General features: G+C 38.9%; 5 non-coding genes across 5 annotated transcripts; 2 read left to right on the top strand and 3 right to left on the bottom strand.

Moving 5' to 3' along the window:
- Positions 1 to 1,240: 1,240 nt before the first annotated feature.
- TRNAF-GAA (transfer RNA phenylalanine (anticodon GAA)) lies at positions 1,241 to 1,313 on the bottom strand. Its single transcript has one exon. It is a non-coding gene; the product is annotated as a tRNA-Phe (tRNA).
- Positions 1,314 to 2,700: 1,387 nt separating this feature from the next.
- Positions 2,701 to 2,773, top strand: TRNAT-UGU (transfer RNA threonine (anticodon UGU)). Its single transcript has one exon. It is a non-coding gene; the product is annotated as a tRNA-Thr (tRNA).
- Positions 2,774 to 3,974: 1,201 nt separating this feature from the next.
- On the bottom strand, positions 3,975 to 4,061 carry TRNAS-GGA (transfer RNA serine (anticodon GGA)). The gene has a single exon. It is a non-coding gene; the product is annotated as a tRNA-Ser (tRNA).
- Positions 4,062 to 18,432: 14,371 nt separating this feature from the next.
- TRNAG-GCC (transfer RNA glycine (anticodon GCC)) lies at positions 18,433 to 18,503 on the bottom strand. Its single transcript has one exon. It is a non-coding gene; the product is annotated as a tRNA-Gly (tRNA).
- A 5,382-nt stretch (positions 18,504 to 23,885) lies between these two features.
- Positions 23,886 to 23,957, top strand: TRNAN-AUU (transfer RNA asparagine (anticodon AUU)). Its single transcript has one exon. It is a non-coding gene; the product is annotated as a tRNA-Asn (tRNA).
- The last annotated feature ends 355 nt before the right edge of the window (positions 23,958 to 24,312 follow it).

The raw sequence follows: 24,312 nt of genomic DNA, 5'->3' as shown, positions 1-24,312 counted from the left end.
AATGGGAAGATACTTGGATCCGATCTAAGATCATTATATGTTCGCTCCAGTTCTTGTTGTTCTTGATGTTGGAACAGTCTCCCTTTCTCTATGGGCTATGAGTTCTAGTATACAGGGTATATCTGCATTTATAGGAGCTTCAATTCTCGTGCTTATTTTCATCGTTGGTTCAGTCCATGCATGGCGAAGAGGAACATTGGAATGGTCCTTAATTTCCGAGTGGGGGAGGGAAGTACAAAATGACATAAAGCCAATGATGAATCCTATGAAGTTACCTTTACTCGATCAAACAATTTTGAATCTAGATATTTTAAACTACCCCAAACAATCTGTCGAACGAATTGGGCCAGACTCTCCAGTTTATGAACGCTCCTTTACAGTATTAATTGTGGTTTCATCAAATTCGCTTCATTAATAGATTTGCGATTCGACTCCGATCGTTACGGTCCGGTACCAAGATCTGGACCTAGACGAGCTTACCTCATTATAACAGCGGGGACTGTGACCATGAAAAAGGCTCCTTCTGTAGTGATATTTCAAATGCCGGAACCAAAATATGTAGTTGCCCTGGAGCATGTACTATCACAGAGAAATGTTTGGTACAGATTATTATAGTACCGTTCGCAAAGTAGATAAGTTAATTCTTGAGGATGTCTATTCGCCAGATTGCCCACCTGAACCAGAGGCTATTATAGATGCTATAACGAAACTTCGTGAAAGAAAAGATAGTTCGATGGATATATGAGGCCCGAACGCCAACAAGGAAAGAATAAAATATTTCACTATAAATCATAGGGATCATCATATTGGATCCAGTATTCATACTAGAAACTATGGTCAAAAGTTATTACATCAATCTCATGAACCTCAATTCGAATCTACTTTCGAGATACCCTCTGCAACGTTTGGATCTACTTCAACTCTGCAATTATAGATCTATCATTGGGATAATCTATCCCATTTCGATTCGGATGGAATAGGATGAATAGATTCCGACTAGTGCCGAATTATCAGTCCCACCGTCAAATCTTGACTTCTGAGTTCTCGATCCTACTTTTTTATATGTACAGAGTATCGTGATTCAATTGGAATGGACAGAGAGGGACAATATGAGCAAAGAAGAGGGAGAGAACAGATTTATCCATCTATCTATTTTGATCGGGGTGTCTCCGTATGTAGATATACATCTAGATAGAATAGATTTAGATAGATGGATATGGAGACATGGATATTTACATCTTGCCAGGAACCAGATTTGAACTGGTGGCACGAGGATTTTCAGTCCTCTGCTCTACCAACTGAGCTATCCCGGCTCTTCCCTGTGGATCATCCTGGTACAGCGTTTTAACTTGTGTCAACTAAAAAGAAGTAAAAAGGTATTTTTACTAGTTTTTAGAATGATCTTTATTATTTTCGATCTGGAAGTCACTAATATGATAAAAATGGACTGCAATTGAATAATTTCAAAATGATTTAATCTATGTAGATCATATATCACAAAATCAATTGATCATATGATCAGCTTATTAACAGATCAACTCAACTGGTCATATCTAAAGATGGATGAAAAGATTCATGTTCTAATTTCTTCTCTTCATGAAAAAAAAATAAAAATAGTGAGGTAAAAGAATCGAGAAATTAGAATGGATTCAAACCAATGGAATTGAAGAAATAGATCAGTCCATTCGGGAATGAACCTGGGTGGGGATAGAGGGACTTGAACCCTCACGGTCTATAAAGCCAACGGATTTTCCTCCTACTGCAATTTGCATTGTTGTTTACATTGACATGTAGAATTGGACTCTATCTTTATCCTCGTCCAACCATTTATTCCAAAAAATAATTCAATTCTCCATCTAGAGTAGATAAGTTCATAATTGGATTACTTAATGTCAAATAAGTACTTCAACTCGAATCTGGCATCTATCTTATGAATAAAATGCTTGGAACGAGTTCTGATCGCCAGTTTTGTCTGATGTTATATAACATCTCTCTCCATTTTTGAGGTGTAAATAGATCGTTCTATAACTACAGTATTGGACCAAATGAGATTCATTCGTTAGAATAGCTTCCATTGAGTCTCTGCACCTATCCCCTTCCTATCTTAGGAGAAGAAACATTGTCTTCATGAAGCGGATTTGGCTCAGGATTACCCATTCAAAATATCCCAGGGTTCCCTGGATTTGGAAGCTATCACTTGGTAGGTTTCCATACCAAGGCTCAATTCGATCAAGTCCGTAGCGTCTACCAATTCCGCCATATCCCCTTCTCGAAGAACAAGATCATACCTTGATCTAATCCTATTATGTAATATCCATCAGCATTATTCATTGGATATTTGCTCAATATTGGGTGGGAGAAATATCCTCCCCTACTCCCCTACTCCCCTTCTCTCCCCTTCTCTCCCCTTCTCTATCTCTACCCCAATCGAATATGACTGGGAATCATTATATTATTTATCCATTTGAAATGCAATGTTATTATCCTCCCCTAGTCGATTTGGAAGAGTGAGTAAAACGATCGATATCAATTGACCCTTACTTCTCCTTTCTTTCCCTTGAAAGAATCTACATTCAAACAATGTTCCATTGTAATCGTAATCTGGATTGCGTCATTGAATCTGATTCGCGCTATAATCGTTAGGATTCCAAAGGAATCTATGGATATCACCCAATGAAATGGGGAGTGATATTCCATCGAGCCTGCTTAGCTCAGAGGTTAGAGCATCGCACTTGTAATGCGATGGTCATCGGTTCGATCCCGATAGCTGGCTCTTTTCCGTTCCGTTCCTGTCATTTCCATAATCCACAAAGTTTTGTTAGGATCAAGATGGAATGGAGAATACTCTTACGATCGTTCGTCGGGTCCGTCGTGCCATGATCATTTACTCCCAACTAGGAACAGGATGAATGAAATGATTGGAGCTATTAGGATCAATAACAAATTGGAGAAAGATCTTCGTTTTCCATATAAAAGAATTCCAGTAGAAGTCATACGGGTTATACTATTCTTTTTTCTTTCTAGCACTATTTGTTAATTGAATAAGGAGTTTCTATGTCCCGTTATCGGGGACCTCGTTTAAAAATAATACGTCGTCTGAAAACTTTACCAGGTCTCACTAGTAAAAGACCCAAAAACAGAAAGGATTCTATGAACCGGTCTTCTTCCAGGAAAATATCTCAATATCGTATCCGGCTAGAAGAAAAACAGAAATTTCATTTTCATTACGGACTAACGGAGCGACAATTGCTAAAATATGTTCGTATTGCTAGAAGAGCCAAAGGCTCAACGGGTCAGGTCCTATTGCAATTACTTGAAATGCGTTTGGATAATATTCTTTTTCGATTGGGTATGGCTCCCACCATTCCCGGAGCTAGACAATTAGTGAATCATGGACATATCCGGGTCAATGACCATACGGTAGATATACCAAGTTACCCTTGCAAAGCTCAAGATGTGATTACTATAAGAGATCAACAAAGATTGAGAGCTATCATTAAGAAGAATATAGATCTGTTCCAGAGGGATAAATTGCCAAATCATTTGACTTTTCATTCCTTACAATATAAAGGATTCATCAATCAAATAATAGATAGTAAATGGATCAATTTGAAGATTAATGAATTGTTGTTCGTAGAGTATTATTCCCGTCAAGCTTGAATCGAGAATGAAATGAAAGAGAGGGGTGGGTTGGTTGTTGGGCATCTGGAAATTATGTTCTTCTCCCTTCTTTTTCCCTTCCCCGAAGGAGACATTTTATAATCCTTACGTACGTTACCTGTTATCTGCGATACTTTTTTTTATTACTTCTTAAAATAGTCTTTACTTTTCCCATACCACGAACCGATGTTCGTTCTATTTTCTCTATTACAAATAGAGGTAGATTGATCGTGGAATTAGGAAATAGTCCTATTGGGATTCAATAGATTGGAAAAACAATGGATGAGAAGAAAATAGATAGTAGGGCGAAGATACGGAAAGAGAGGGATTCGAACCCTCGGTAAGCAGAAGCCTACATAGCAGTTCCAATGCTACGCCTTGAACCGCTCGGCCATCTTTCCTATGAGATCTCTTGGTTCTAATTAATAAAATGAGTCAATAGCAACTTCCTTAAGAAACGAATTCTTTTTGTTCGAGTACGAATAGTTCAATCTTTCGGAAATAAATAGATAATAAATAAGGTAATGATTCAATCCCCCCCCCGGAAAGACGAAAGGACATTTTTTACAACTTCCTCTTATTTTAGGAAATCCTCAATCATCCCGGTTAATCCGACGTATTCGGATCGCCTAATCAAGAATTTAAGACAGATTAACTGATCCATTCCATATTATGATAATATATAGATCTGTAGTGATCATCTTATCAATTGTATAAGAACTAATTCTTTGGCAATGATCCTGTGTCATGATGACTATATTTTCCCGATATTCTTTTATCTATATGGATAAAGCACACAATTGTTGGGTAGGCATTTCATCCTCATTATGCAATGCTCGATCGTTTAACTCTTTCTTTGTTCGGATCATAATCGAACTGGACTTCCCGAGTTTACCCAATCTATTATTCTTTCAATACGAGCCTCTTTCCATTATTATTCATGTTACTAATGAACAATTATTCAATTTATTCCCTATCTATTCTAATTTTAAAGAATAGATTGGAATAGATTGGAATAGATAGAATGAGAACATATTTACGATTGTAAGGAAATCCATTTTATGGTATTGTGCACCAGAAAAAAATTTCGTTCATGGAATCATTTGCGTAAGGGAATGAAGGAAATTATCAAATCTGTAATTGACTATGCCTAGATCTCAGAGAAATGACAATTTTATTGATAAGACCTTCACAATTGTAGCAGATATATTATTGCGAATAATCTCGATGGCTCCGGGGGAGAAAGAAGCATTTACCTATTACAGAGATGGTGTGATTTGATATTTTTACGTTCTTCTTTTTTGGGGAAAGAAAAGGTAAGGTATTTGGGAATAAAAATTGGGTAAAATAAAACTTACGCTCAGTGAAGGTGAGTTCTGGAGATAGAACAATTCCTTCTGTCGTGTATCCCCGGTCAATGCACCTTTAGATGCTTTCATCTCCTGAGGATTTTAGTACCGAGCGAAAGGTTACACCTATGCAATAGGCCTTGCTTGTATAGTTGAACCTATTTGATAGGCGCGCATGAGGGGAGAAAGCACTACGTATGGAAATCGACAACACAAAAGCTTCGTTATAGCCCATATGCATTACCCTTTTCTGAAGGGTAGTGAGAATGGTTGGGACAACAAACATCCATCTCGTTTGTACTTCGGATACCCTTATAATGGAACCATCGGAGATTGTTGAAGTGATTAATCCCCGGAGAATACAGGGCGTTAAGAACAAAGAAATTGTTAGAGGTTCCATTCCTAGTAGTAAGATCCTTGGTATTTGGAAAAGAATCTTTGCAAGAAGGATGGCTAGAGATTCATTGGAAATACACTAGCCCCTGTTAATTCATAATATTGGGTCAGAATCTTTTTTTTTTTTTTCAATTCCACGGATTACTCCCCATATTACCTACTGTAAAGAAAGGAGGAGCCGTATGAGGTGGGAATCTCATGTACGGTTTTGAAGCGGAGATCATTTCAATGGAATGAACGACCGTAACGAATGTCAGCTCAATCGGAAGGGGAATATGCGGAAGCTTTACAAAATTATTATGAAGCTATGCGATTGGAAACTGATCCTTATGATCGAAGTTATATACTATATAATATAGGTCTTGTGCATACAAGTAATGGGGAACATCCGAAGGCTTTGGAATATTATTTCCAAGCATTAGAACGAAACCCATCCTTACCACAAGCTCTTAATAATATGACCTTGATCTGTCATTATGTGCGACTATCTGTACCATAGAATAACTTAGTTAATAACTGCTACGAGTAAGGACAAAAGAAAAGGTTTTCTACATATGCACCGTCCCAAGTAACGATATTTTATCACCTGTAGCGAAAAAAACTCTCATAGGAGCCTGAATATGAATAGATAGAGCCTAAATATTCCATGGATAATAAATTCAATTGATGATGGAAGCACCATAAAGATCAATTATTGAAAGAAGGTTCGGGCTGATACGATCAAATCTGCTCATTGACAAGAATCAGGAATCAACTTATGTAATAGAGTTGATCTACTAAGCTATTGAGCAGCGGTGTAGCATCAGATCCTAAAGATGTGAAGTACTCCAGCCAGAGAGTACTCTCCAAAAATTCTATATGGAACTGAGATAGTTACCTTACAAAAAGACTTTGATTTGGACAATCAATCTGAAGTATAGAAATAGATATACTTCATCTTTTTGAGGGTAGGAGAAAAGATAGAACCTGATCATTGAATTGATTGGAAGTTAAATCAGAAACTCATGTCATTGACTTCTTTTGGTCCTTTGGTTAATATGAACTCCCAATGAATCATCTCCAATTCTTTGGAAATTTTGGTAGAGGACTAAAGAATAGTGGATTGAGCCGTATGAGGTAGGAAACTCTCAAGTACGGTTCTGAGGGAAGAAAAATTTTCCAAGTTTACCTATCCCGACCGAGGAGAACAGGCCATTCGACAGGGAGATCCTGAAACTGTGGAGGCTTGGTTCGATCAAGCTGCTGAGTATTGGGAACAAGCTATAGCACTTGCTCCGGGCAATTACATCGAAGCACAAAATTGGTTAAAGATTACAGGACGCTTTGGAGAATGAGAGTTTCTATTATTGGGAAATCGTTTTCATTATTGAATATCTGACTCGAAATCAATGGGATTTTTCCAGAATATTCCCAAAAATTTCTATTTCGTCGACATCTTATAGGAATATATTTACAATATAAAAAGAATACCTTTTCTGATTCTGGATTGTTGATGGATCTTCTTAATAGGGGTAAAATCCATCCGGATATTTTTTTCATTAATGATCCATGAATAACGATTTATAATGGATGGCCTTTTATATGGGACATACAGAGGAGTATCAATAGATGGATAAATAAATATATATATGTATCCATATATACAGATATATTTATTTATCCATCTAGAAACGGTGTAGTGTAATAATCACCGTTGCTTTTTAAAATTACAAAAAAAAGGCTTTTTTGCATGAAAAAAGCCCATGGTCCATTGAGCACCTCAAAGATATGTCATAATAGAATTGAACACCTGCCTCAGATTGACTCCCGTATCATAGTCGGTCCAGTCATAAACTAGAAAATAAAGGGAGAAACGAGTTGAGATATATCTCTCGTAAGTTCACTAATTGCTATTGGCAGGTTTCTTATTATTTAAGTCCCATACGAAAAGAGGAGAATTCAATGACCGTTCGTTCACCGGAACCAGAAGTAAAGAAAGTAAAGGTCGTAGTGGATAGAGATACTGTAAAAACATCTTTTGAAAAATGGGTCAAACCTGGTCATTTCTCAAGGACACTAGCTAAAGGTCCTGATACTACCACTTGGATCTGGAACTTACATGTTGATGCTCACGATTTTGATATCCATACTAATAATTTGGAAGATATTTCTCGCAAAGTCTTTAAAGCTCATTTTGGTCAACTAGCCATCATCTTTATTTGGCAAAGTGGGATGTACTATCACGGCGCTCGTTTCTCCAATTATGAAGCATGGCTGGCTGATCCCACTCACATCAAACCCAGTGCCCAAATAGTTTGGCCAATAGTAGGCCAAGAAATATTGAATGGGGATGTAGGTGGAGGTTTTCGAGGGATACAAATAACCTATGGGTTCCAGATTTGGCGAGCATCTGGAATAACCAGTGAATTACAACTTTACTGCACTGCAATTGGTGCATTGATCTTTGCAGCGTTAATGCTTTTTGCTGGTTGGTTCCATTATCACAAAGCTGCCCCAAAATTGGTTTGGTTCCAGGAAGTAGAATCCATGTTGAACCATCATTTAGCAGGATTACTAGGACTTGGATCTCTATCTTGGGCAGGACACCAAATACATGTCTCTCTACCCATTAACCAACTTCTAGACGCTGGAGTGGATCCTAAAGAGATACCACTTCCTCATGAATTTATTTTCAATCGCGATCTTTTGGCTCAGCTTTATCCCAGTTTTGCTAAGGGAGTGACCCCATTTTTAACCCTGAATTGGTAAGAATATTCAGACTTTTTGACTTTTCGTGGAGGATTAAATCCAGTAACGGGGGGTCTGTGGTTGACCGATACTATGCATCATCATTTGGCTATTGCAGTTCTTTTCCTGATAGCCGGTCATATGTATAAGACCAATTGGCGCATTGGCCATAATCTCAAGGACCTTTTAGAAGCTCATAAAGGTCCATTTACGGGGGAGGGCCATAAAGGTCTTTACGAGATCTTAACTACCTCGTGGCATGCTAAGCTAGCTGTTAACCTAGCTATGTTAGGATCTTTAACTATTGTTGTAGCTCACCACATGTATTCGATGCCTCCCTACCCATACCTAGCTACTGATTATGGTACCCAACTCTCTCTGTTCACACATCATATGTGGATTGGTGGGTTTATCATAGTTGGCGCTGCTGCACATGCAGCTCGATTTTTATGGTAAGAGATTATGACCCGACTACTCAATACAACAATTTATTAGATCGCGTTCTTAGACATCGTGATGCAATTGTATTACACCTCAACTGGGTATGTATATTCTTAGGTTTCCATAGTTTTGGTCTGTATATTCATAATGATACTATGAGCGCTCTAGGACGTCCTCAAGATATGTTCTCAGATACTGCTATACAATTACAACCTATCTTTGCGCAATGGATACAAAACACTCATGCTTCAGCACCTGGTTCAACAGCTCCTGGTGCAACAGCGAGTACCAGCTTAACCTGGGGAGGTGGTGGTTTGGTGACAGTAGGTTCCAAAGTGGCTTTGTTACCAATTCCATTAGGAACCGCGGATTTTTTGGTACATCACATTCATGCATTTACTATCCATGTGACTGTTTTAATCCTACTTAAAGGTGTTCTATTTGCCCGTAGCTCCCGTTTAATACCTGATAAAGCAAATCTGGGTTTTCGCTTTCCTTGTGATGGACCTGGTAGAGGAGGAACATGTCAAGTATCTGCCTGGGATCATGTCTTCCTTGGTTTATTCTGGATGTACAATGCAATTTCGGTAGTAATATTCCATTTCAGCTGGAAAATGCAGTCCGATGTTTGGGGTAATATAAGTGATCAGGGAGTGGTAACTCATATTACGGGAGGAAACTTTGCACAAAGTTCCATTACGATTAACGGGTGGCTCCGTGACTTTCTATGGGCACAAGCCTCTCAAGTGATCCAATCTTATGGTTCTTCATTATCTGCATATGGTCTTTTATTTTTAGGTGCTCATTTTGTTTGGGCCTTCAGTTTAATGTTCTTATTCAGCGGCCGTGGGTATTGGCAAGAACTCATTGAATCTATTGTTTGGGCCCATAACAAATTGAAGGTTGCTCCTGCTATCCAGCCCAGAGCCTTGAGCATTGTACAGGGACGTGCTGTAGGAGTAGCTCATTACCTTCTGGGTGGAATCGTCACAACACGGGCGTTCTTCCTGGCAAGAATTATTGCAATAGGATAAAGGCTAGGAGGATTTGAAAAGTATATGGCATCAAGATTTCCAAAGTTCAGCCAAGGCTTGGCTGAGGACCCAACTACTCGTCGTATTTGGTTCGGTATTGCGACCGCACATGACTTTGAGAGTCATGATGATATTACCGAAGAACGCCTTTATCATAAAATTTTGCTTCCCACTTTGGTCAGTTGGCAATAATCTTTCTGTGGACCTCTGGTAATTTGTTCCATGTGGCTTGGCAAGGCAATTTTGAAGCATGGGTACGCGATCCCTTACATGTAAGACCCATTGCTCATGCAATTTGGGATCCTCATTTTGGTCAACCAGCTATAGAAGCCTTTACCCGAGGAGGTGCTCCCGGTCCGATCAATATTGCTTATTCCAGTGTTTATCAGTGGTGGTATACCATTGGCTTACGCACTAACGAAGATCTTTATGCTGGAGCTCTTTTCTTGCTATTTCTTTCTGTCATCTTTTTAATAGCGGGTAGGTTACATCTACAACCTAAATGGAGACCAAGTGTTTCATGGTTCAAAAATGCCAAATCCCGTCTCAATCATCATTTGTCAAGACTCTTCGGAGTCAGTTCTCTAGCTTGGACAGGGCATTTAGTTCATGTCGCTATTCCTGAATCAAGGGGAGTGCATGTCCGATGGGATAATTTTTTGGATGTATTACCGCATCCCGAAGGTTTAGAACCACTTTTCACAGGTCAATGGAATCTCTATGCTCAAAATCATGATTCTATTAGTCACTTATTCGGTACCTCCCAAGGGGCGGGAACTGCTATTCTAACTTTTCTCGGAGGATTCCATCCACAAACTCAAATTTTATGGCTGACTGATATGGCTCATCATCATTTAGCTATTGCACTTGTTTTTTCAATTGCTGGTCATATGTATAGAACCAACTTTGGGATTGGTCACAGTATGGAAGATATTTTGGAGGCACATGTTCCTCCAGGAGGCCTATTAGGACGCGGACATAAGGGTCTTTATAACACAATCAATAATTCTCTTCATTTTCAATTGGGTCTTGCTTTAGCTTCTTTAGGGGTTATAACTTCCTTGGTAGCTCAACACATGTATTCTTTACCCGCTTATGCATTCATAGCACATGACTTCACCACCCAAGCTGCATTATATACTCATCATCAATACATTGCCGGGTTCATTATGACAGGAGCCTTTGCTCATGGAGCTATATTCCTCATTAGGGATTATAATCCGGAACAGAATAAGGATAATGTATTGGCGAGAATGTTGGAGCAGAAAGAAGCTATAATATCTCATCTTAGTTGGGTTAGTTTATTACTAGGTTTCCATACCTTGGGACTTTATGTCCATAATGATGTTATGCTTGCTTTCGGTACTCCAGAAAAACAAATCTTGATCGAGCCCATATTTGCTCAGTGGATACAATCTGCTCATGGTAAGACGTTATATGGTTTCGATATACTCCTATCTTCAACAAGTGGTCCATCATTCGATGCAGGTAAGAGCATATGGTTACCCGGTTGGTTAAATGCTATTAATGATAATAATAATTCATTGTTCTCAACAATTGGTCCTGGAGACTTTTTGGTTCATCATGCTATTGCTCTAGGTTTGCATACAACTACATTGATCCTAGTTAAAGGTGCTTTGGATGCGCGTGGTTCCAGGTTAATGCCAGATAAAAAAGATTTTGGTTATAGTTTTCTTTGCGATGGTCCGGGACGGGGTGGTACTTGCGATATCTCGGCCTGGGATGCTTTTTATTTAGCAGTTTTCTGGATGTTGAATACTATTGGATGGGTTACTTTCTATTGGCATTGGAAGCATATAACATTATGGCAGGGTAATGTAGCACAATTTAATGAGTCTTCCACTTATTTAATGGGATGGTCAAGAGATTATCTATGGTTAAATTCTTCACAACTTATTAATGGATACAATCCTTTTGGTATGAACAGTTTATCTATTTGGGCATGGATGTTCTTATTCGGGCATCTTGTTTGGGCTACTGGATTTATGTTCCTTATTTCCTGGCGTGGATATTGGCAGGAACTGATCGAAACTCTTGCATGGGCCCATGAACGCATGCCTTTAGCTAATTTAGTTCGATGGAGAGACAAGCCAGTAGCCCTTTCCATTGTTCAAGCACGATTAGTTGGATTAGCTCACTTTTCCGTAGGTTATATATTCACTTATGCAGCTTTTTTAATTGCCTCTACATCAGGTAAATTTGGTTAATTCTTCTTCATCAATTTCTCTGTGGGGTATTGTCATTGATATAATGACAATACCCCACAGAGAAAAAGTAATCAACATAATATTACTCCATCTAAAATCTGATATATATTTTGATTCCTGGTAGGTAATAGTACCAACTGAACTATTATGGCGAGAAAGAGTCTCATTCAGAGAGAGAAGAAGGGACAAGCACTGGAACGGAAATATCATTTAATTCGTCAATCTTTGGAGGAAAAAAGCAAAGTGTCATCATTGGATGACAAATGGGAAATTCATAGAAAATTGCAATCTTCACCACGTAATAGTGCACCTACATGTCTCCATCGACGTTGTTCTTCGACTGGAAGACCTAGAGCCAACTATCGAGACTTTGGATTGTCCAGACACATACTCCGTGAGATGGCCCACGCATGTTTATTGCCCGGGATAAAAAAATCGAGTTGGTAGGAAAAGAAAAAAGTAATTGAAGTTTCTTGTGATAATGGGATATAGTACCCCTATCCCTATATAGGGATAGGGGTACTATATCCCATTATTGTTTTGTGTACCCATTTTGATTATGATATAAATCAATGGTGTGGAGTAGAGTAGTCTGGTAGCTGGCAAGGCTCATAACCTTGAGGTCACTGGTTCGAATCCTGTCTCTGTGTTATCACTGACAAAATTTCAAAGAAAAAAGGTAAGGGAAGAGTTAATTGATCCTGGACATATTCATGATGATCTTGGTCATGTTCATGCAATAGGCATTTGACCCAATTCTTAGTTTGAGCAAACAAGCCCATGGTGAGCAGAGATAAGAAATCTTCATCAAATTCAAGCAAGGCAGCTCCTCAATTAAGCAAGGTATTTTCTTCCAAGTTGTTTTGTCTAAAGAAATTTCAAAGGAGAAAATGTCAAAAGAAAGGAAAGTATCATCATCAGTACAACCATTACCAATGTACAAGAATGACAGAAACAAGGCAGCCAGCAGTCAAGAAGAAAGACAGAGCTTTGAGGAGGATAAGGAGAAATTTTGAAACTAGCTACGAATCCACGTTTTCGTAGCGTAGACAGTGTAAAAATCCTATTTTGCGCTACGAAATCAGTGTTTTCGCAGCGCGCTGCGAAACCCCTGTAGCAGCCTGTTTCAGCTGAAGAAACTCTGTTTTCTGCTTTTACTAGTCAATTTCTAAAAGCTTTCCTGAGCAGCTGAGAACTTAATTTTGCAAACTGAAAGAGGCTTTTCTTCCTAACATGCTGCAATACAAAAACCTCTTTCAGTTTCTTCCAATGCGTTCTGAGGTGGGAGGAATTTATGGTTAAACTTGCGCTACGAAACTGCAGAAAGTCAAGCTTTGTCTACTGGTTTTAGTAGTGTTTTTCAAAATCAGTTTCTGGTCACATGAAAGGATATCTTGGAATTCTTAAGGATTTTTCTCTTCATAACATTTCCATCTACAATAACCTATATCACTTTATTCGGATGTGTTTTCAGTTGGGAGATAAGAAGCTTTCATTGAGACCCTACTTTCAGAAAACGGATTTTTTTCCTGTTTGCCACGTGTTTTTCAAGGACAGTTTCTGGACAGCTGGAGAAATGTTTTCAACAACCAGGAGAGGTTTTTGTTCTGGACAACATGGGCTACAAAAACCTCCTTCAGTTTCGTAAAATGTGTCATGGATGAAGAGATAAAGGCTCTGCAATTTTCAAGGATCTAACCCTAAAAACAGGGAAACATGTTCCCTAATTTCTAGGGTTTGTCATCAGCAGTTGGGTGACCACGTGGGAGGCTTCATCAAGTTCGACTTCATGGAGTGTTAGGTGTCAATGAATGCTTTAAATGTTTAGATAATATTGTTGAATCATGATAAGGAGTTACACTCCTAGTTGTATTAGGTCTCTAGGACTGCTAGTTAGGTGTCATTTGCATTTAATAGTTAGTTTTGAGTGTCATTAGGTGTCACTGATGGAAAATTCGAATTCTCTTGTTGAGGGATGATGGAATCCTAATTGTAAATGCTTTATATAGAACAAGAGGTCGAATTAGCAAGGGGTTGGAGACTTTTTGGCTCAACTGCTGCTCTATGTGCAGACTGTGTATATTTTTAACCTAATGCAGAATTTCTACTTAGACAACTCAAGATTCATGAAGAGTTCTTGTATGTTCTTGTTTTGATGGCATCTTCCAATACTTACATTGCAGTGAGGTTTACTTATGATACTCAGAATTCATCAATGATGCTCTGACTTCCTTCATAGATAAACTAACTATGTTTCACTGTTTATATTTGCATTTCTGCACTTGAACTCTATAATGCCTTGACTTCCATGCTAGGTAGAATGTTTTGGCTTCACTACTCAGGATTCAAAGAGGGTTTTTAATGTCCTATTGTCTCATGGCTTTCCTCTTTCACTTACTTGCAGTGGTATGAATACATGTTACTTAGAATTCATCAATGATGCTCTAACTTCCTTCATGTATTTATAAACTGTGTTTCCTTGCATTGTATCTTTGTTTTGTTGATGTATAAAAACTCTCTATGCCCTGACTTCATCTTAAGCTGATCTTGCTGTGGTACTGAACATACTTTGACTCCATAGCCCAATGGTAGCCAACCTTCATCTTTCAACCTATAAACATATACAACCACAAACCATAGAGTTAGCCATCTATCTTATTCTTTAATCAAAATCTTTAACCCTTTGAGAGAGCCCTCTCAGGCTAAGGAGGCTAAGCCTTAGTCTAAAGCCTGGTTTGAAATAGTTGCATGAGATCTTGCTAAGTAGCAGCCCTTAGTACACGATTTTGTGATAACATTTTGGTGCGTCTGCCGGGAGCCTGAAGTCTATTCATTCCCGAAATCATGAAGCTGAACTTCTGAAGGTAGCAGGAGCTCAGACATCTTTTTGAGGCTGCAAAACTACCTTGGCGACTCCACACATCAAATAACAAATTAGAAGGTGACTCCACTGCTAGAAGACCAGTAGCTTGATGAAGTTACAAGATGAGTTCCACTGCAAGAATGAATGCCAGGTATGCTCCTATGAATCGGTCTCATATCCCTGGTTTTCCAAATCCTATGCCAAAGGTTGATTGGTTAGAGGATCTTCCAATATTCAAAGATGAAAAGAAAGACAATGCTGCTCTTCATTTGGTTAGGTTTCATATGCATGTACGCAGTCTTAAGGTTCACTTTCCTGAGGATTGTCTCATGAGGATGTTTATGGCCACTTTAGAAGGAAAAGCATGGTCTTGGTATAAAAGTTTGGAAAATGGTTCATTATCTTCTCTTGCTGATTTCCATGATGTGTTCTATGACACGTATAAAGAATGTCATCCTTCATTATTGTTGCTCAAAGATTGCTGTAGACATTCTTTAAATCTCATTCAGTACTTGGAGGATTGTTATGATGATGATGAGTTTATGAATGAAGAAATTTTAGAGGCTGTTCATAACAACGCATTTCAGCACCAAGAAGAAAGTACAACATCTCATGAAATGCAGCATGAAGATCAGCAGGGGTTTACTTATGAAAACCATGTTCAATCCTCTGATATTGATGTAGATATGCAGCAGACTTGTCAGTCTTCGGATCATTATCAAAATGAACATGATTACAAACACCAGGTGGAAATGTTGGAAGAAATTTTTTATGACCCTCAGGCAGAGGAAAAGATTGTTCATTTTTGTAATTTCTTGCAGCAGCTTACACCAAAGAATGATGATAATAATGAGGAAAATTCCATTGTTTGTTGGAATGATTCAGAAAAGCAGTTGGATAGCATGTCAAATAAATTTGGTGTGGCTGAGGATAAGTTGTTTGAAGATATAGAATGTTATGAGAATCAACAAACTAACCGTGTGTTTTTTGACCCTATAGCTGACTACATGGAGAAGATTTACTATTCAGCTTTCCAATTATATGTTTATCTTGAAGAACAGTTACACCTCATGCTTCCTTGGCTATTTCAGTATCTGGTTCATATATGCTTCAAGCACAGTAAGGAGATCCAAGTTTCAGATCAGATTGATGATTGGCTTCATTGGAGATATCATGTTGCTTGAGCTATAAGTGGAGCTTGCAGCTGATAGGGTAGGTAGGTAGGAAAGTGCCAATAAGCTCAAGGTTGATTGAGCATTTTTTTTCAGTAGCGGTAGATTTCTTTTTCCCACAGTGACCATCAAGCTTAAGCCCGAGGTGAAGGCCCAGAAGCTTGAAGAAGATGTTTGTCAAATAAATTTTTGTTCATCATAAGAGGATAAGGCACTGGAACTGCAGGTTCTTAGTGTACCACAAGGGCACACTATCCCAAGTGGAGCCACTGTTATCACTGACAAAATTTCAAAGAAAAAAGGTAAGGGAAGAGTTAATTGATCCTGGACATATTCATGATGATCTTGGTCGTGTTCATGCAATAGGCATTTGACCCAATTCTTAGTTTGAGCAAACAAGCCCATGGTGAGCAGAGATAAGAAATCTTCATCAAATTCAAGCAAGGCAGCTTCTCAATTAAGCAAGGTATTTTCTTCCAAGTTGTTTTGTCTAAAGAAATTTCAAAGGAGAGAATGTCAAAAGAAAGGAAAGTATCATCATCAGTACAACCATTACCAATGTACAAGAATGACAGAAACAAGGCAGCCAGCAGTCAAGAAGAAAGACAGAGCTTTGAGGAGGATAAGGAGAAATTTTGAAACTAGCTACGAATCCACGTTTTCGTAGCACAGACAGTGTAAAAATCCTATTTTTCGCTACGAAATCAGTGTTTTCGCAGCGCGCTGCGAAACCCCTGTAGCAGCCTGTTTCAGCTGAAGAAACTCTGTTTTCTGCTTTTACTAGTCAATTTCTAAAAGCTTTCCTGAGCAGCTGAGAACTTAATTTTGCAAACTGAAAGAGGCTTTTCTTCCTAACATGCTGCAATACAAAAACCTCTTTCAGTTTCTTCCAATTCGTTCTGAGGTGGGAGGCATTTATGGTTAAAATTGCGCTACGAAACTGCAGAAAGTCAAGCTTTGTCTACTGGTTTTAGTAGTGTTTTTCAAAATCAGTTTCTGGTCACATGAAAGGATATCTTGGAATTCTTAAGGAGGTTTCTCTTCATAACATGTACAGATACAATAACCTATCTCACTTTATTCGGATGTGTTTTCAGTTGGGAGATAAGAAGCTTTCATTGAGACCCTACTTTCAGAAAACAGATTTTTTTCCTGTTTGCCACGTGTTTTTCAAGGACAGTTTCTGGACAGCTGGAGAAATGTTTTCAAAAACCAGGAGAGGTTTTTTTTCTGGACAACATGGGCTACAAAAACCTCCTTCAGTTTTGTAAAATGTGTCATGGATGAAGAGATAAAGGCTCTGCAATTTTCAAGGATCTAACCCTAAAAACAGGGAAACATGTTCCCTAATTTCTAGGGTTTGTCATCAGCAGTTGGGTGACCACGTGGGAGGCTTCATCAAGTTCGACTTCATGGAGTGTTAGGTGTCAATGAATGCTTTAAATGTTTAGATAATATTGTTGAATCATGATAAGGAGTTACACTCCTAGTTGTATTAGGTCTCTAGGACTGCTAGTTAGGTGTCATTTGCATTTAATAGTTAGTTTTGAGTGTCATTAGGTGTCACTGATGGAAAATTCGAATTCTCTTGTTGAGGGATGATGGAATCCTAATTGTAAATGCTTTATATAGAGCAAGAGGTCGAATGAGCAAGGGGTTGGAGACTTTTTGGCTCAACTGCTGCTCTATGTGCAGACTGTGTATATTTTTAACCTAATGCAGAATTTCTACTTAGACAACTCAAGATTCATGAAGAGTTCTTGTATGTTCTTGTTTTGATGGCATATTCCAATACTTACATTGCAGTGAGGTTTAATTATGATACTCAGAATTCATCAATGATGCTCTGACTTCCTTCATAGATAAACTAACTATGTTTCACTGTTTATATTTGCATTTCTGCACTTGAACTCTATAATGCCTTGACTTCCATGCTAGGTAGAATGTTTTGGCTTCACTACTCAGGATTCAAAGAGGGTTTTTAATGTCCTATTGTCTCATGGCTTTCCTCTTTCACTTACTTGCAGTGGTATGAATACATGTTACTTAGAATTCATCAATGATGCTCTAACTTCCTTCATGTATTTATAAACTGTGTTTCCTTGCATTGTATCTTTGTTTTGTTGATGTATAAAAACTCTCTATGCCCTGACTTCATGTTAAGCTGATCTTGCTGTGGTACTGAACATACTTTGACTCCATAGCCCAATGGTAGCCAACCTTCATCTTTCAACCTATAAACATATACAACCACAAACCATAGAGTTAGCCATCTATCTTATTCTTTAATCAAAATCTTTAACCCTTTGAGAGAGCCCTCTCAGGCTAAGGAGGCTAAGCCTTAGTCTAAAGCCTGGTTTGAAATAGTTGCATGAGATCTTGCTAAGTAGCAGCCCTTAGTACACGATTTTGTGATAACACTCCGCCAGACCAGAACATACGAAGTATTTTGGTCCGGAAAGGATTGCTCTCTCACTTATAATTCAATTTATAATTGAATTATAAGTGAGGAAAAGAAACGATCAATACATGAACTATTCTTTTTTCATATTCCATGTGAAGGGCGGGTAGCGGGGATCGAACCCGCATCTTCTCCTTGGCAAAGAGAAATTTTACCATTCAACCATACCCGCATTTCAATTATATGAATATATAGATATTCATATAATTGAAATGGAAAATACACATATGTTCAATCCCATTCGTAAGTAGATACCATTTTTGAATGGTCCAATTATTAATTCAATTATGGATATGGAAAACCCCTCCTCCTTGGGCCTGAAGTAAAAGGCCCTTCAAAAAAGCTATAAAGCCCTCCGGGAGGAGGGGGAGGGAGTGTGAACCTAAAACATCTAGAACATATCTAAGATATGAAAGAATTAAGGATACCTACAAAAGGGACTAATCCGATCCATAATGATACACCCGAAAATACAACATTTTTGCTACTTGACCAACCATCGGGAGAGGCAAGTGCAACAGGTACACCAATCACTAGTAAAATGAAATAGCAATTAATGCAAACACATTCGATTGGAAAGCAATAGTCATGCTTGTGATCTTACAAGCTCCCAACAGATTGAATAGACTATACCATCTGATCCCCAATTTTCAATTCTGATCAAATGCACTATGGAAAGGATTTGGCCATAAATTGATCGAGCTTTCAAACTTTTTCAATTTGATATTTGAGTGTGAGAGGAGAGGGAAATTCGTTTCTTTTTTCTCCATTCCAGATGATGAAAAATCATCATATGTCACAGGTATAGTTGGTATCGACCCGACTTTATGCTTATAGTTAGGGATTATATGAAGGGGTAGAATAGAAGTTGTCCCCGGGAGAGATGGCCGAGTGGTTAATGGCTCCGGTCTTGAAAACCAGTATAGATAAAAAAACTATCGAGGGTTCGAATCCCTCTCTCTCCTTTTGTTTTTCAACAATTGCATTTACCGGTCCAATAAAAAAAAAAGAGAATAGCTCGGCTGTATATAGCCGAGCTACAAGGATCCAGTTGGAAAAAGAGTATTTGAAAAGACTCCTATCCCGTCGATATGGGAGATAGATGTAATGAAATTGAATCGATTTTTCTTCCATCTGGTTTGATCTATTGTTTCAGTTAAGAGGAGTCATGGAAAGGGCAGGTTCGAAATTACGATCAATCCCTTTCTCAAATCCGGCTGCAGCTGCACGAGCCCTTCCCGCATGCCACAAATGACCTACGAAGAAGAAAAATCCTAGAACGAAATGGGAGGTGGATAACCAACTTCGGGGAGAGACATAATTCACCGCATTGATTTCGGTAGCTACACCACCCAAAGAATTTAAAGAACCTAAAGGAGCATGAGTCATATATTTTGCTGAACGTCGTTCCTGCCAAGGCTGTATGTCTTTTCTCAACTTGCTCAGATCCAAACCATTAGGGCCCCTTAGGGGTTCCAACCAAGGAGCACGGAGATCCCAAAAACGCATCGTTTCCCCTCCAAAGATAATTTCTCCAGTCGGAGAACGCATAAGGTATTTACCTAAACCAGTAGGTCCTTGGGCAGACCCCACACTAGCTCCAAGACATTGGTCTCTAACTAAAAAAGTAAACGCTTGAGCTTGAGAGGCTTCTAGGCTGGTGGGCCCATAAAATTCACTGGGATAAACGGTATTGTTGAACCAAACAAAACAACAAGCAATAAAACCAAAGAGGGATAGAGCCGCTAAACTATAGGACAAATAAGCTTCTCCGGACCATACGAATGCACGGCGAGCCCATGCAAAAGGTTTGGTTAAGATATGCCAGATACCACCGAAGATAAAAATGGAACCTAACCATACATGTCCTCCAATTACATCTTCTAGATTGTCCACGCTAACGATCCATCCTTCTCCTCCGAAAGGAGATTTTAGTAAATAACAAAATATAGCACTTGGGTTAAGTGTCGGGTTCGTAATTTTTCTTACATCTCCACCGCCAGGAGCCCAAGTATCATATACACCTCCAAAATACAAAGCTTTTAGCACTGGAAGAAAAGCACCAACACCTAGCAAGATTAGGTGAATACCCAAAATTGTGGTCATTTTGTTTCTATCTTTCCATACATAGCCAAAGAATGGAAAAGATTCTTCTAAAGTTTCGGGTCCTATGAGTGCATGATAAATACCACCAAAACCTAAAACCGCAGAAGAAATTAAGTGAAGTACCCCAGATACAAAATATGGAAAAGTGTCCACGATTTCCCCACCAGGACCGACTCCCCATTCTAGAGTAGCTAGATGGGGAAGCAGAATCAATCCTTGTTCATACATAGGTTTTTCCGGTACGAAATGAGCCACTTCGAATAGTTTCATTGCTCCGGCCCAGAATACAATTAATCCGGCATGAGCCATGTGAGCCCCAAGCAATTTACCCGACAAATTGATAAGTCGGGCATTACCGGCCCGCCAAGCGAAACCAGTGGTTTCTTGATCACGACCAGCTAAAGCTATAGTTCCATTAAAGAGCGTTTCCACGGGGTAGGACCTCCTCAGGGAATATAAGGTTTTCATGAGGCTGATCTTGAGCTGCCATCCAAGCACGAATACCTTCGTTCAGGAGAATATTTTTTGTGTAGAAAGTCTCAGATTCAGGATCTTCTGTTGCACGGATCTCCTGGGAAACAAAATCATAGGCACGTAAGTTTAGAGCTAGACCAACTACTCCAATGGCACTCATCCATAAACCGGTCACTAGCACAAATAACATGAAGAAACGTAACCAACGTTTATTGGAAAAAGCAACCCCAAAAATCTGGGACCAGAAGCGGTTAGCAGTGACCATGGAATAAGTCTCTTCGGCTTGAGTCGGGTTAAAAGCACGGAACATATTTGCACCATCACCATCTTCAAATAAAGTATTTTCCACGGTAGCACCATGAATAGCGCATAGAAGAGAAGCACCCAATACTCCGGCAACTCCCATCATATGAAATGGATTCAAGGTCCAATTATGAAAACCTTGAAAGAAGAGGATAAAACGGAAAATAGTTGCTACACCAAAACTAGGTGCGAAAAACCAACCGGACTGTCCCAATGGATAGATCAAAAATACAGAAACAAAGACAACAATTGGAGCAGAGAATGCAATTGCATTATAAGGTCGCAATTGTATAGATCGAGCAAGTTCAAATTGACGTAACATGAAACCTATTAGACCGAAAGCACCGTGAAGAGCAACGAAGGTCCATAGACCACCTAATTGACAACAACGAGTCAAATCTCCTTGTGCTTCGGGACCCCATAATAGCAGCAAAGAATGTGCTAAACTATTAGCAGGAGTAGAAACTGCGGCAATTAGGAAATTACAACCTTCCAGATAGGAACTGGCCAATCCGTGAGTATACCATGAAGTCACAAAGGTTGTACCCGTGAACCATCCACCTAAGGCAAAATAGGCACAAGGAAAGAGCAATAGACCGGACCAACCCACAAAAATGAAACGAGAATACAATAGATGCTCCTTCTCATCTCGATTATATTTATTCAATATATGTGAATATAATATACATCCAGAAAGTTGTATGCCCTGAGAGAGGCTTGTATAGTTTGGGAAGGGATTTTTATTCATCGGAATAAGAGTCTACTTCAACCAATATGCCCTTAGGCACGACTATACACAACATAGAAATAACACTTGGAAAGGGTGGACAATTGGCTAGAGCGTACGTATCCGATCATCTATATGTCACTAGCGGATTACCTACTTACGCTCAGCCAATCCTATCAACCCAGCTCTCTGTGTACGTATTCTATCCCGTTTTCCCCCGTTCTTGATGGTTGTACGTTCGCTTATTTGGTCGCTTGGGCGTAGTTGATTGATTAGAGACAGTGACAGCTTATAACCGACTCTCTGTTCTATCCTGTCTCTCCCCAGTCACCGTAATCAACTTTTCTGCGGGTGATCCTGCAACCATTTTGTCTCTGTTTAGCCAAGTTTAGCTAAAGAAGGGGCAGGGCCGTATAGCCGTGTATGATGCCAGTAAGTCTGATTTGATGCCTTCTGCCATTGCATAGCGGGGTTCTGCAAAAATCATAACTCCAAGTGAATTTTGGAGAAAATAACCACATGTTTTTGTGCCCACTACCAAAAAGAAACTGTCTTCAATCTTTTGATACAACCAGGATACACAGCTAATAGGACAAAAGCTATGATAATTGCCCGTTTCACATTCAAGCGTTATAGTTTCAACAATTTTTGTCGACATAATAGGGAGGGAATAAAAGGCTAAGGATAAATAAGGAAAAGAAATAATGAATAAAAATACTAGTAACACAAAAGAATGATAACAAGAAATAATAAAATTGTCAACAAATTGACAACAAATTGTGGAGAAGTGGAGAAATTGTTGATTCTAAATCCTCCTAAACCCAAGTAAATTTTCCTTATTATTTTTTTTCTGTCCCCCACCACCAATGGGATTTAGATAAAGATCAGAGAGTAAACTGAATAATTCCCGATCTGGAATCTCTTTTGGGACAATACATTCTGGTTGGGACAATATTTGATCTGCTATGCCTAGATAATAATTACAAACATAGTTAAGGGATGGTTCAAATCCAACCATTTCAAATAAGGTTTTACCCTTTACTCTGGAAACTCGGATATCCTCAATAATAGGTAATACTTCTATTACGGGCATTGGACAGGCTTCTACATATTTATTTATAAGATCTCTTCTAGATGTACGATTTCCCACCAAGCCTGCTAATCGGAGTGGATGTGTACGAGCTTTTTCCCTTATAGAGGCAGTAATACGATTAGCTGCAAATAATGCATCGAATCCATTATCTGTAATAATAACACAATAATCTGCATAGTTCAATGGAGTGGCAAAACCTCCACAAACCACGTCACCTAATACATCGAATAATATAATATCATATTCGTAAAATGCATTTAATACTTTTAACAACTTTACAGTTTCTCCCACCACATATCCTCCACACCCGGCTCCTGCGGGTGGACCCCCTACTTCCACACAATCCACCCCTCCATAACCCTTGTGAATTACATCTTCGGGCCAAATATCCTCATAATGATAATCCTTGGATTGTAAAGTATCTATAATTGTAGGTATTAGAAATCTTGTAAGAGTAAAAGTACTATCGTGTTTGGGATCACACCCAATCTGTAACACTTTTTGACCACGTCTCGCTAGAGCGACTGAGATATTACAACTAGTTGTTGATTTACCGATTCTGCCTTTCCCGTAAACTGCTATTTTCACTGCCAATCCTCCTTTATCTAAATCTAAAAGTTATCTCTTTATTTCAAGGTTCTATATAATCGAATTATTCTTTTTTTAAGTAATACCTAATATTGAATGGTAGCAATAATTATAGATCCTATTGTATTTATAGGTCAATACCTCTAGGGTGGGGTGTCCAAGAGTTGAAAAAAAACCTTATTGAGTTTCTCGTTTATACACTGATGATCATGGGTCGGTCCAAAGAACAAGAATCTTGCCCGTATATGGGAACCCTCCGTTGTTCCTCAGTAGCTCAGTGGTAGAGCGGTCGGCTATTAACTGATTGGTCGTAGGTTCGAATCCTACTTGGGGAGACCCGTTTTATTCAAAATAAAGCTCGTTTTTACCATTAGGATTAAGTCAAATGTTACCTGTCCTTGTTCATAATATATGAATGCACAATCGCCACAGGATCAAGATAGGATCCCGGTCGTCCGGGAAAGGAAAAATGGAAACAACGGTCTCTTCAAAATACTGAAGGTGAAGAGGCCTCTATTTGCTCGACCCGTTACTAGTCACTCGACCCGTTACTAGCTGTTAGAACTATAAGTTTGCTCCCTGGAAGTCAGAATTGGATCCCTGCATGCTGTCAATATATTTTCCCTCGGATTTGGAAGAATCTTTCGTTCTATAATCTTGATCTAAATCTAATAATGAGGAAGATTTATA

The sequence above is a fragment of the Pinus tabuliformis genome, chromosome X (assembly GCF_031772625.1).
Source record: "Pinus tabuliformis cultivar Carrire ecotype Pingquan chromosome X, CPIR1, whole genome shotgun sequence".
Taxonomy (NCBI): Eukaryota; Viridiplantae; Streptophyta; class Pinopsida; order Pinales; family Pinaceae; genus Pinus; species Pinus tabuliformis.
This window is presented reverse-complemented; position numbering and strand designations above follow the sequence as displayed.